Source organism: Uranotaenia lowii, chromosome 3 (assembly GCF_029784155.1).
Source record: "Uranotaenia lowii strain MFRU-FL chromosome 3, ASM2978415v1, whole genome shotgun sequence".
In the NCBI taxonomy this organism is placed as follows: domain Eukaryota; kingdom Metazoa; phylum Arthropoda; class Insecta; order Diptera; family Culicidae; genus Uranotaenia; species Uranotaenia lowii.
The window spans coordinates 44,338,005-44,352,266 of record NC_073693.1 but is presented as its reverse complement, the minus strand read 5'-3'; the positions used below and the strand labels follow the sequence as shown (position 1 = coordinate 44,352,266).

The 14,262-nt window shown below is 34.0% G+C and overlaps 1 protein-coding gene and 6 non-coding genes across 10 annotated transcripts in view; 3 read left to right on the top strand and 4 right to left on the bottom strand.

The window, feature by feature from the left end:
• LOC129754269 (uncharacterized) overlaps nt 1-14,186 on the bottom strand; it is a 33,693-nt gene extending 19,507 nt beyond the window's left edge. The window contains exon 1 of one of the 4 annotated variants that reach the window (XM_055750225.1): nt 14,045-14,186. The gene's annotated coding sequence lies outside the window, so the exon portion shown is untranslated. Of the gene's footprint in view, nt 1-8,831; nt 8,938-13,948 lie in introns of those variants that run through there. The other 3 variants (XM_055750224.1, XM_055750227.1, XM_055750226.1) reach the window with 3 other exon arrangements.
• Trnak-cuu (transfer RNA lysine (anticodon CUU)) lies at nt 40-112 on the top strand. The gene has a single exon. It is a non-coding gene; the product is annotated as a tRNA-Lys (tRNA).
• Trnaa-agc (transfer RNA alanine (anticodon AGC)) lies at nt 192-264 on the top strand. The gene has a single exon. It is a non-coding gene; the product is annotated as a tRNA-Ala (tRNA).
• Nucleotides 7,465-7,537, top strand: Trnaa-agc (transfer RNA alanine (anticodon AGC)). The gene has a single exon. It is a non-coding gene; the product is annotated as a tRNA-Ala (tRNA).
• Trnaa-agc (transfer RNA alanine (anticodon AGC)) lies at nt 8,022-8,094 on the bottom strand. Its single transcript has one exon. It is a non-coding gene; the product is annotated as a tRNA-Ala (tRNA).
• Trnak-cuu (transfer RNA lysine (anticodon CUU)) lies at nt 8,178-8,250 on the bottom strand. Its single transcript has one exon. It is a non-coding gene; the product is annotated as a tRNA-Lys (tRNA).
• Nucleotides 13,115-13,186, bottom strand: Trnap-ugg (transfer RNA proline (anticodon UGG)). The gene has a single exon. It is a non-coding gene; the product is annotated as a tRNA-Pro (tRNA).
• Nucleotides 14,187-14,262: the final 76 nt, after the last annotated feature.

Here is a 14,262-nt window from a genome sequence, read left to right as displayed (position 1 = left end):
AAAAATCCGGATTCAACGATATTTCAGCGGAAAACGACTGCCCGGCTAGCTCAGTCGGTAGAGCATGAGACTCTTAATCTCAGGGTCGTGGGTTCGAGCCCCACGTTGGGCGCAGATCTTTTTTGGTCATTTAAGCAACAGCCGATAATTGTCTAGTCTATTGGTATCTATGACGATCTTAGTTATATCAAGGGGATGTAGCTCAGATGGTAGAGCGCTCGCTTAGCATGTGAGAGGTACGGGGATCGATGCCCCGCATCTCCAGAAATATTTTTTTGCTTATCAAATCAATATAAGCTACTGTTCTTTATTCATGAGAGGAAGATAAGTGAGTTCTTTAATTGGAAAAAAATGTATACAACAGCATGTAATTGTAACAGAATGCTAATACTGTCTAAGAAAACACACATTTCGGGAGGAAAAAGATCATTGTAATCAATGAGTTATCATAAAACAAGATTATTTATTTCATAAAACTTCATTGTCTTAAAGACACCATTTATAAATCTAGCTACTTTTGAATGGTTTTCTATTAATATTTTTCTTTCAAAGCTTTACCTTATAATTAACTTTACGATATACTTTTTGCAAGAAAAATATTAACAAAACAAAAAAAAACAATAAATTATTCCATCTTCTTGATGAAAATTAATGTGTCGTGTTATTATTATTTCATTCTTTCCAAAATTCTTTCAAGAAACATTTTAAAGACAGCAGTTTTCTGTCTAAAGTTTTATAAAAAAAAATATTAGACATGACTTTTTACGAATTTTCAAAAATACTCTGATTTTTTGTAGAGATTGGGGAAGTAAGCCATGACTTTTTGGCGACGCACGCGTTTTCATTTTACTCCAACAACAATTTTAGCGAAGTTTAAGTTTAACTAGGAGTTTAAGAAAAAACTAACTTTCAATATGTGACCGGTGGAAGTTGTCGAAGTGGTTCCTGGTATATTTAAGAACACTAATGCCTTGTTGGGGGGAGTGATGAGCGTGACACATTATGATAGATTATTTTCGGTGCTGCGGGGAGGGAGATTTATTTTTCCTGGTTGGTTTGATATGCGGAAGTTTGAGCAGTGAAAGCAATTCCGGTTCCCAATGGAGAAAAGTTTAAATATTTATTTATTTATTTATTTATATCGAAAATCATGTAGTTTAAGGTAATTTAATTCCTTATAATTTACTACAATTTGTGCTACATAGTATTCATTTAGATAATTCTCTGCTGTATAATTTTAATTAATCTTGATAGCTACTCTACAATTCGAATTTTATTGGTATTTTTTGGTATCTGGTATTACTGGTTGAAAAATTCTTTGCAATCTCGTCTGAAAATTATAAAAGAATTACAGGTTCGTAAGGTACTAGGAAGTTGATTCCAGAAACTTATTCCCTTGACAAAAATGGATCGACTATAAGACTCAGTATGGTGGCGAGGGATAATAAAATTTGCAACGCGAGAGCTTCGAGATCTAGTAAGTTTTTCATAAAGATAAGATGGTTCACCCGTTTGAACAACTTTGTGCAAGAACATACAAGCTCTATATTTATAGAAAACTTTAAAAGGGCAACCCAGAAGCTGTTGATGATGGTGGCTCACTCTATGGAATCGATTTAAATTAAAAATATATCGTACGCAGCAATTCAAGGCTAATCGAAGACGGCTCATCAAGGACTCCGACGCATTTAAAAGTAATTCCGCTCCAAAAACAACATGTGGGAGAATGAGGGTCTTAAAGAGTTTTAATTTGATGTTAATGGGAAGTATACTTGTTTTAAGTTTGAGAGTTCGTAAAGTGTTGTAAATTTTAGTACACTGAGCGTTGACTAGTGCGTCCCATTTCAAATCTCTCTGAACTAATATACCTAAGCTAGTGGCTTTATCAACAAATTCAATATTTTGATTACCAAGACTCAATGCTGGAACATTGCTTGTGTTCAAATTGTATGGGAAAAGGATAGCTTTAGTTTTGTCATGATTGATTGGTAGTAAATTATGCAAGGACCACTGGTAAATGTTTTGTAGATCGTCATTCATTAAGCTTATTGCTTCATGAGAGGAAATTCCTGGCGAACAGATGTAGATTTGAACATCATCAGCAAAAAGATGAACTTTGGTATTTGAGCAAACAGTTTCTAGGTCATTAATATATAAAGAGAATAAAAGCGGTCCAAGAATGGATCCTTGTGGAACACCCGATGTAACATAAGCAGCATTAGAGTAATCATTTCCAATAGCTACAATTTGCGTACGGTTGCTCAAGTACGATTTTAGCAAAGAAATAGCACTGCGTGAAAAATTGAATTGTATAAACAGTTTTTTCAGTAGATTGACATGAGACACTTTGTCAAATGCTTTCGACAAATCAATCATCAGAAGAACGGCGTTTTGTTTCTTATCTATCATACAGTGAATGTCGTCGATAACTTTTATCATTGCGGATGTTGTGCTATGGTTTGCTCTGAATCCAGATTGAAATGGGCTCAATAGGTCCATACTGCTTATATATGTCTGCATTTGTTTATTCACGATACGTTCAAAAACTTTAGAAAGTGTGCTTAATATGCTGATTGGACGTAGGTTAGAAATATTTTTACAATTAGATTTTTTTTTAATTGGTATAATTTTGGCAATTTTCCAAGGCTTGGGATACTTCCCTGAAACTAATATTGAATTAAACAGTTCACACATGGGAGGGAGAAGTAAAGGGAGTAACAGTTTTATAAACTTCAAGGATACGCCATCATGCCCTACAGCATTGGATTTTATAGTGCTTATAGCTAATACTACGTCATTAATATCGATTGATGCAAATTTAAAGCCACTTTGGTTAAGTGGTAAAAAAGGCAATTGTGAATTGCTCTTGGAGAAATTAGATACAAAATATTCATTTATTTCATTGCTTGTGTGAGATGAAACATCATTGCAATTGGATTTGAATCTGTGAATACTTTGCAGTCTTTTCCAAAGCTCCTGATTTGAATTTGCAGATTGCATTTGATTTGAGACAAAGTCTACTTTAGCTCGTTTAATTTGATTAATCACCATATTTCTTAATCGTTTATATTGCTGAAAGTTCGAGACTGATTTAGATGATTTCCATGTCCGGTATGCTAGATCTCGGTTATGCATCGATTCACGAATCTGATTTGTGAACCAAGGATTTTGCTTAGGTCGAACTCTTCTCAAGGGTACAAAGCTGTTATACAATTCTAGAATGTGATTGTTAAAAAGCTCGACCGAAATGTCAGGGTCATTAACTCGGCTACAAAAACTCCAGTCGATCTCATTAAATGTTCGTACTAAATCAGGCATATTTATATGTGAATAATCTCTGATAAGATTATTAGCTTGAGGTATATTTCGATCAATATCTATTGAAGAGAAAATAATGTCATGTTTAGAGAAACCACCAGCAGAAACTTGATTAAAATTTAATATGAAGTCTGGGTTATTAGTTATCATTAGATCGATAAGTGAACAACCTGTCGAAAAAAAGTGAGTTGGTGTATTATTGATTCATGAGAAGCCGTGTGATTCAATCATATCTTTGAATCGAAGGGTCGATTCGGTAGAGCTTAGTAAATTTGTATTAAAATCTCCTAAAAGAACAACGTTTTCATACGTAAGCGAAAAGTCACATATAAGATTGTTCAGAGTATCTACACAGTCGTTTCGAGGTGGGTTGTAAAAAACACCTAGGAAGAATGCTCTACTATAATGTGTTACTTCGATAAGCAGGTATTCAACTTTGTCTAAAATTTCGGTGGGGTGCAGAGACGACGCTAAAATGCTACATTTCAGGAAATAGGTAGTGAAATGAAATATTGGGAACGAATAATTTCAATAAAGCCATTTTTTCAATCAAGTTTGTGCGAGATCGAAGATGTAAAAAATTTCACCAAGTATAAGGATTGATCCAAAACTGATGAGATTTGAATCCATTGACGGATTTCTAAATCGTTTGACAGTTAATGGAACACGAGTGGGGTTGCCAGTATTTTCACAGGATGAGATCTAATTTCTTTGGTATAATTCTTGTGTAAATTAGACCCAGGAATAGATCACTGAAACAGGTGCTGTAGTGGTTCCAAATGGAAAAGATATGCAAGGAATATTTAACACGTTCGTCGCCACGTCACCCATATTCGGCAGACGGATGTATTTCCTGGGGGCCCCGTCACATCAAAAAGCAGGTGACGCTCTTTTACTTGAGTTTACCGCTCAGCTTCGCCACACGTTTCAAATATGGGAGTTCTCCCTCTTTGCTTTCTCTCTCTGAAAATTTCTTTGGGCTCGGCTAGAAAAACTACCAAAATGAGCGTGGCGACGAACGTGTTAAAGAAGGTAGTGCCAAAGCAGCACTGCCTTAGTATTGGTGCATACTGTGACGTCACAGTCAAGAAAAATCTGTCAATTTACTAGGAATCTTTCTTTTTTCGTTGATAATTCGAAGAAAGCTCTCGAAATTTTCCACTTTGAAAACATGTTATTCTTGAAGGATTCTTTCTCTGCAAGATCGGTACAAAAAAGTTGGATTTTCGAGTAATCTGTAAGATAGACCATCGAAGTTCGAAAAAATGGTGTATTTTCCCAATTGAAATTTGCAAAATATTCAATTCATTGCAGTTAAAGCTCTTTATTCCAATGAAGTTATCAAAACACAAACCTTTATTGGCATTTGAGTAAACCAAGTTAACAATAATTTTTTGTCATCATTTATTATAATGAAATAGAAACCTTACAACACAATCAAAATAAAATTCGAATTTATTTTCTTGCTAAAACGCGTTTTTCATTGAAATTTCTGCCATATAAATTTTGGATACATTCCTTTTTGTGACGTCACAAAAAATCTAATGTAACTCTCGGAACTTCCTTATTTAAATATTCCTTGAATGATATGTGCAAGGATCCAGTGAAATTGTAAATCAATGTTAAAAGAGTGTTTAGTTTTGGTTTGATAACCGACTAAGAAAATATTGTTTATTATTCAAGGTTTGGTTCTGAATGCTGGACACGAAGATCTCTACAGCTTGCTTTGATTGCCGTAAAAGTATCAAAAATTTATAGTGCAATGCTTATGAAAAATTCCCTTGTAAAATGAATTTCTTCAAATTTTCCTTTCAAATTCAATTCAAATTTGGTCCTGATATGGGGAGGATTACCCATGATATGATCATAATATGTTGGTTTTGTGTAGGTTTTGATTCTCATAGAAAATTAAAAAAATCGAGCAAAAGATTTAATTATGCTTGAATTTTATACATTTTTGACGCCGAAAAACAAATTACCAAGTATGACGGATCACTAAAAACTTCATATTGCATTTTTTTATCATGTACCAGCACTGTTGGTATAAAAATATTTTTCGGGAAATCACCAAAATTTGGAAATAAATATTTTTATAATTCAGTTACCAGTCAGGGCTAAAATCCATCAAAATAAAAATCAAAGATTCACCTTTTAAAACTCGTTTGCATATGCTGAAATATGATGAAATTTTTTAATTTAGTAACGCGTGATGCAAGCGTTAGTTAATTTCAAAATTTCATTCATATGTACATTAATATTTATGACTTCAGCTATTAGAATTATTTGTAGTATTTTTTACCCCTAAACTTATGTAACACCCTCATGCTTTTAAAAAAAAACATTTTTGCCAGAAAAAATGAAAATATTAATTTTAATAAAACCAAAAACTTCTACAATTGCTGCTTTATGTGTTATGATATTACAAATATATAAAAAAAATGTAAATTTTCAAACGTTTTCATTTGATTTTTTCATGAAAAACAAAGTTTGTTGCAACTCACCCTTTTTTCTAAGTAGGGTGAAAATAACATGTTTTTGTAAATTTAAAAATAACTGATGAAACCGATAATTTTTCTGACTACGTCAATTTGATGTCATATCAACCTTAAAACTTTTGATGTACAAGTGGTATGATTATCCGTGGACATTAAGTTTTCAGAAGCCATTGAATTCGGAAAGTGTTGCATGATGCCCCAGTTGACGGAAATGGAAAATCATTTCATTAAAAATTACAGCTTATGGGCTTAAAAAAAAACAAATTAAAACGTAGCAGAATTTAAACATGTTCCAAATTCTAACTTTGAGTTATTTGTTCTGGTTGTTTTTAGTGGATTTGATTTTCGAGTTGATTTTTTTTCTAAACACGAATGACTGATGAAACGAAATATTATATTCAGACTCATGCACTACTACCATCGTATTTACTTCCTTTTTGTGCACGATGACAGTTACCAAGTCTATCCTAAAACGAGTATCTATTTTTTTTTTACAAAAACTTGTTTCAAAATGATTTAGCAGCTACTATTCTCGACGAACCTCGCCTAATGTATTTTATAGCTAAGATTTTGAGCCGAATGAACAAAATCTGAGGTCAAATTACATGTCGAAGAAAAACATGGTATATCTAGCTTTATGGATCTTCTAAAATCAACTTCAATTATTTTGGCTTATCCAATTTTCTCTAACTAGTTGAAACAATCGTTGGATGAGAAATCCTGCATTGTTTAAAGAATGAAAATCAATCAAATTTAAATAACATTCAAGGTACAATCATCATTAGTGCCTTTTGCTTTATTTACTAGTTTTTTTATTCACAAGTATATCATCAGTGACTTGAAAGATCGAAATTTGTAAATTTTTACATTACAGAAAAACCTGTTTTGATTTTGGAAATCATTTCAAGCTGTTTTCAATGTTCGACTCGTTTTTAGGGTAAAGAAAAATTTACCGGAAATCGAAAATGGTTAGACCACCCTAACATAAACGCATTTTTTATTATATAAACCGCTTAAAGTCCTGGATGTTTTGAAGTAAACCAACTAACATTGGTTTTGGAAAGTATAGTTAACTGCAAAAAATTTAGTTAAAATTTCTAAATTTGCAGTGAAAATTTAATAACAAATCCTTTTTTAAGGACGGCTGATTTTCGTCAAACAATTTGCACTTGTACTGCATTGTCTGAGTCATAAGTTAACCCTTAATTTCATGTCTTTTTTAAATTTTCCTTAAAAATTATTTGGAACGGTTGAAAATGATTTGCAAATGGAGAAAAAATAACTGGATTTAAACTTTTCATTTATTATCTGTTGCAAATTTGTTACTATGTATTTGAAACGATGGGCCAAATTCCGATAAAATATCGATCCATCGCTCACGTAAAATGTCCTACTCTAAAACGCGATCATGTTAGTTGGGGATTTTGATAACCGATCTATCTCTTTTTTGCAATATTTTATTTTATATTCTTTCTCCAGCTTAGTAATGCTGATTTTCAGAAGTAGAAATTATCAATGTTTATTAAATTTAGTTACAGTTTTTCGGCACATGAGTTTGCTAAAAGCTGTTTCCAACATAAAAGTAAATAACTTTTATGCTATTTAAGGATACCCATATTAAAATTTCATTCTAGTAGCTCAGATGGTAGATGGGGATGTAGCTCAGATGGTAGAGCGCTCGCTTAGCATGTGAGAGGTACGGGGATCGATGCCCCGCATCTCCAATGAAGTTTTTTGAAGGTATCGATTTGAAAAGAAAAACTATTTCTCCTATTGGACTACTGTGAACGAAAGTTGGGAACATCGTTTCCAATAGAGATACTGCTTTACCGACGTATGCAATATGAAACATATCCTTTGTTGATGGATATCTCCTTCTAATAAGACGATATCCTTCAAATGAGATCATATCCTTCTGATAAGATTATATGTTTCCTCCTCTTATAAGATCAAAAATGTATTTTCTCAAAATACAATATCCTTTATGTGAAAGAACCCTAATGAAGAACCCTTCTAGTTCTACTCGAAATCTTATGCTTGTTTAGGTAATGGCTGACTGAATTTTGTTTTAGCAACAAATTGTTTAATTTTATTCAAAACTATAGAAAAATCGATGGAACTAGAAAATTTTATTTATCGATCTAGTAGGCAATGTTCTAAACAAGTCCTTCCATTAGTACCGTTTGACAAAAATTCAAAAATATTCTTTGGAGATGCGGGGCATCGATCCCCGTACCTCTCACATGCTAAGCGAGCGCTCTACCATCTGAGCTACATCCCCTCGATACCCTTTGCGTTTTGATACATACCAATAGAACTCTGAATTATCGACTTTTGCCAAAATAAATTAACAAAAAAGATCTGCGCCCAACGTGGGGCTCGAACCCACGACCCTGAGATTAAGAGTCTCATGCTCTACCGACTGAGCTAGCCGGGCAGTTGAAGCAAGCGCGGCCACAAGCGATACTTTAACAAAGTCTGATAACATGAAGTTTATCGTCGAGCGTTGAGCTCAGCGGTGCGTGGTATAAAGGTGTATGAATCTCATGAGATCAGCAGGTATTATGAATCTTTTTGATTGACTAGCACCAACAGTCAGAAGTCTACCTTCGTTTTCTTCCACTTTTCGTTTTATTTAGGGGGGGGTGGGGGGGGGGGGTAGGGGTAGGTAACGGGTATAAAAAAAACACCATTTTCACGATTTTTTTCTAGAGCTACCGTTCAAACAAATGTATTCAAATTGTTTGCATTATACAAAGCATTGTTAAAAGAACATTTAGTAATTTTTTCGTAGAAAAATATTGAAAAATGAGCCGGTGACGGAGCACTTTCGAGGATGCCTTTTAGAAAACAGGATTTGCGGTGGACACTGTATCTCAGCACAGAATCATCTGAAGTCAAAAAATCAGAGCAAAATATTTTTAATAGATGTTTTTCTGGACCCTGTAGGAGAATGGCCCTAGAGTGGTAATTAAAAAAAAGAGAGATAAAGGAAACATATGTGGAACTAATACTTACTTTCTTTAGTTGTTTGTGTTCTATCGATAAACACAGTTTATGCTTACTAAACACTTCAATTGCGAATAATATCAGTCTGTTACAAGCAACGAATATAATGATGAACTGTGGTAAGGCAAATATACTGGGTTAATGAGATTGGTTGTAGTGGTATGTTCGAAATAACGTTGACGGTTGAAGTTTTCTTCTATACCAACACTTCTTCAATGAATGATGGAATTGGATTCGGAATGAAAGCGCGTCAGTCTATGTACGATTTTGGAAGGTGAATAACGTGCGAAACGCTGTTCCGCGTTTCAGCTGAAAGTGATGTTTAAAAATATGGCTACGACAATGGCGCATCTTAAGCTCCCAGAGGAAATGTAAGTATAAAGTGCATTGTAAAGGAATAAAGACAGTAATTTTGTGAATGATACTCACAGTAGTCGTGTGACAGGACACGATTGGTAAAAAAGAAATGTGAGTTAAATAAAATGGGACGGAAGGCACCCAGTTGAAAAAAGGGACGGAAGGCACCCAGTTTAAAAAAAAAATCATGGGACGGAAGGCACCCAGTTAAAAAAATGATGGGACGGAAGGCACCCAGTTTAAAAAAAAAAAAAAAAAACAAATGATGGGACGGAAGGCACCCAGTTAAAAGAAATGATGGGACGGAAGGCACCCAGTTTGAAAAATGATGGGACGGAAGTCACCCAGTTTTTAAAAAAACAAATGATGGGACGGAAGGCACCCAGTTTAAAAAAAATAATGGGACGGAAGGCACCCAGTTTAAAAAATGATGGGACGGAAGGCGCCCAGTTAAAAAAACAAATGATGGGACGGAAGGCACCCAGTTAAAAAAAAAAATAATGGGACGGAAGGCACCCAGTTTAAAAAATATTGGGGCGGAAGTCATCCAGTTTAAAAAAAAAAAAACAAATTTGTAACGGAAGGACTTAAGAAAAATAAAAGTAAGAAAAATTATTAGGAAGATAGAACCAAGGGCAAAATGAAAGAAATGAAATGACAGTGGGACTCAAATAGGAAATGAAGGAGACGAAGAAATGAGGACTATTAAAAAAAAAAAGTTGAACTAAAAGACCCAATAACAAAAACACGAACGGAAAATTCAAGAATTCTGACGGAGCAGAAGGATTCAAAATTTTAAAAAACCAAATCCGGTTGGCAAAAAAAAAACAAATTTTGGAATTTATTTCGCTCGGAAGGGCCAAAATAAAACAATAAAATTTTGAGCGAATGGAATCAAGTGTAATATGAATGAGACGGATCAAAAATCAATTATACGACAAGACGTAAAGTAAAACAAAATAAAATAAAATAAATACATAAATAAAATTCATAGAAAGGAGCGATCGCAGCAGAAAGAAAACTTTGAATGAGGCGGAAGAACCCAAGAAATTTACCTTGATTTTTTTTAATAAACTGTGCAAAATGATGGATTGGCCAAGTTTCTTTTCATAAAAATATCATGCTTTCATGATTTGATAAAAATAAATGTAAACATTAGCGTTGCTAAGAAATATGTGTGAAAAATTTAATAATTGTTTAAATGGGCGAAAGGATCTAAAATATTTTTGATTTAGTAAAGTTAACATGGACGGAAAAATTTGAGTAAATAAAAAAAAAAAAAATAATGAGACCGGAGGAAGTAAAGTAAAAAAAAAAAAAAAAAGAATTAAAAAAAATGAGATGTAGGACCCAAAATGGAAAAAATTGGTTGTAAGGACCGAAATACAAAAAAAAAATAAATAAAAAAAAAAAGTTTGACAGAAATATAGGTATGAGAAAAATGGTACGCAAAAAAAAAATAGTTGGCTAAGTTCTATTAACTAAATTTTTGAAAAAGTGATTTGGAGGCAGCATTTGAAAATAATGAATGGCAATGGGTGTTGTGTTGTAAATAGAAAAAATGTGTGAAAAAAATTAAATAATTATTTAATTTAAATGGGAAAAGATTGAGAATATTTTGAAACTTGTTAAATTACTTAACTGGAAAAGTTATCATGGATGGGTGCATTCGAGCAAAATAAAGACGGGAGGAAATTATCAAAATACTTAAAAAGAAACAATAAAAAAAAAAGAATGGGGCGCAAGGAACCAAATAAAAAAAAACGGTCAGCAGGACCCAGGTAAAACAAAAAAAAAGCTGAAGGTCAGAAGTGGAAATATGAATGATACGGAAAAACTCAAGTAGAAAAATAAATACGGGATGGAAAACCCAAGTTTAATAAAAAAATAAAAGAAAGAAAAGTGTGAGACTTAAAACATGAAGGACCGCAAAGGAAACAAAGTTGGGAAACGTCAAAATCCACTATTCTGTATCTCAGAAACCACTTGTCTTAATTTTACAAATTTAGTGTCTTTGAGATAATGAAAGTTTGAGTTGAATTTTTTAGAAAAGATTTTCATTGTGAACATGTCAGTTATGCTACTAAAATATTGTAGCACACTCAAAATAATAGTATGAAAGAATTGAATCCACCAACGAAAAAAAACGGAGACTTCTGAAAAAAAGTATAGGGTCGGAAAGATCCGAAAAAAAAATCTATGGGATGGAAAGAAAAAATGCAATTTAAAAATATACAATTAAAAAAAAAGTTTAACGGTGTATAGAAAAATAAGGGTTAAAGGGCAATATCGCTTAGTTCAGCGAACTTGTAAGATGTGATGTGAATGTGATGTGAAAGTACGTTTGGAAATAATGTATGAAAATGTCGAACAAATTTGCACAAGATTTGTTAAAACTACGGAAAAAAAACTATGTTGATTAAAAAAATATTTTGTTTTACTTGTAACACTTCAAGATAGCAAAAGTTCCTATTGAATGAACCAAACCGAAGTATACCGGAACCCTGAATCATATAACTTAATCTGAATTTTAAAAACAATTTTCGTGCAATGGCAGTTTTTGCAAACGTGTTACGAAAGGAGTAGAGTAGTGAGCGAATGTAGGAGAATGGCCCTAGAGTGGTAATTAAAAAAAAGAGAGATAAAGGAAACATATGTGGAACTAATACTTACTTTCTTTAGTTGTTTGTGTTCTATCGATAAACACAGTTTATGCTTACTAAACACTTCAATTGCGAATAATATCAGTCTGTTACAAGCAACGAATATAATGATGAACTGTGGTAAGGCAAATATACTGGGTTAATGAGATTGGTTGTAGTGGTATGTTCGAAATAACGTTGACGGTTGAAGTTTTCTTCTATACCAACACTTCTTCAATGAATGATGGAATTGGATTCGGAATGAAAGCGCGTCAGTCTATGTACGATTTTGGAAGGTGAATAACGTGCGAAACGCTGTTCCGCGTTTCAGCTGAAAGTGATGTTTAAAAATATGGCTACGACAGACCCCAACGTTTTTATTTAGCTTAAAAATATTTTTATGAAATTTTTGTGGCTGTTTGAAGTAAAAACTACGATTTGTTACGAAAAAATCCGCCATTTTTCACCTGTAAAATCTCCCCAAAGTAAAAAAAAAACAAAAAAGAAAAACGTTGGGGTCTGGTATTTTATATGTAGAAAATATGTTCCAAATTTGAAAAGAATCGGATAAGACGTTTTCAAATGACGATGTCCACGGACTTTAAAAATGTGCTTTCGAGAAAAACGCGTTTGAAGTTTCTGCTCTTGCTTTCTTGCAGTATTAGATAGGAGGAGATAAAGGCCTATAATTTCTACAGTTTTGCTTCAATTGACTTGAAAATTTGACACAACATTCTTGAAATGTTTTACAATAAGAAAATAAAAAAATAAAAACATCGATTTTTTGAAAGTGTTAGACCCTACCCCCTCCTTAACATATAAGAGTACTTCTTAAATTTCGTTTAAACGGTTTAGATCAGCAAGCCTCCATATCTAGGTTATCGAAAATAACTCTTTCATCTTTTTTCAGCAGAGATACACTAGCCTTTGATACACATTGACATCGAACATTTTCTTCTGGAATCTACGAATTTTAACTAGCAATATAGAAACGGTTTGTTCACACCATGTTTTGTTCAATGATTGATGACAAAAGCAGCCATTCTTTTAGAAATCCATAAAATTACTTTTTTGACAACAGTTCTAAAATAACCATTGAACTTTATTTGAATTTCATCCACATTTAGTTGCAATAAAAGTGTGTGACGTTCGTCGATTGAAAATCGATTTTAGCACTTTTTGTTGTTCTACAGATTGTGACTTTTTAAGCAGATTAACACTGTCCATTCCCTTGGTGATACGTGTTTTACATGTGCACTTTCATTTGAGACAAAAAAACAGCAAAAAAGTTCCGGGCTCAACCGGGATTTGAACCCGGGACCTCTCGCACCCAAAGCGAGAATCATACCCCTAGACCATTGAGCCGCATGCTGTAAAGCGAGAAATTACAAATATTTAAAGCACGCAGCCCAAACATCGAAAGCTGCCGCCTAGCCGAACATCGAACATGAAAAATAACAAAACCCGAAATGCGTTCCGTCGGTCATAAAGAGGAATGCGCATGGATATTAAGCTATGCACGTTTCATTCAAAATCTTCCACTAGTATTTGTAAGCTGAGGGTTGCCACACGAATGCTCACCAATACCTAACGGTGAAGTTCCAGTATGACAAATCGGGTAACGATGATGCCAATTGGAAAATAAATTTGAAATTTTCGGGAAACTTGCGCAGCCTAATGAGCTGGAAGACTCCGTTGAGCTTGAATTTACACTGGACATGGCATTTGATCCAGGCATTGACTAATAATGACCGTTTGACAAATACATTCGAAAGACTTCATTTATGCTTCTTCCCAAGGAAAGTTAATGAGTTCATTAAAAATAACTGAATTATCCCGTTTTGCCGAATTCCAAACACTGCCACACAACTTTTCCGTAGTCAAGGGAACAGCTTCACAAATAACACAGCCAAAAAATTGACCACATTCCACGGGTCAGGTTGTCGTCCCATTCACAGGTTTGCATCAACGATGGGTGTGGTACCTCCTTCCCGTAACACAGCTTCACTGATCGAATACCCCAATTAACATTAAGAGATTATCACAATTTCACACCCAAACTGCCGGCGATATCACTTACTAGATTTCCCGTAACAGATTTATACAATTTTAATCACAAAAACACACCTGAAATCGATCCGTCGACGCTTCACGAGGCAAATTCGTTTAACAAATGGTGCCACACACTTTTTTTCTTCTAACGAACCTCACCTCTTCACTCACCTTAACGCGATTAACGAACTAAACGGACGGTCAGTTGATAGACGTCTGAGTGTCGCGACTGGCTTGTGTATAAATGAAGAAACTCGAAGAATGGGCTACTCCCGCATCAATGGAACCCATACATACACTCCCCCACAGACAGCGCAAATGAGCACAACACCACGAGACGCCTACTGCGATGACTGCGATGCGGTTTTAAAGTAGGATTTCGTGGTGTG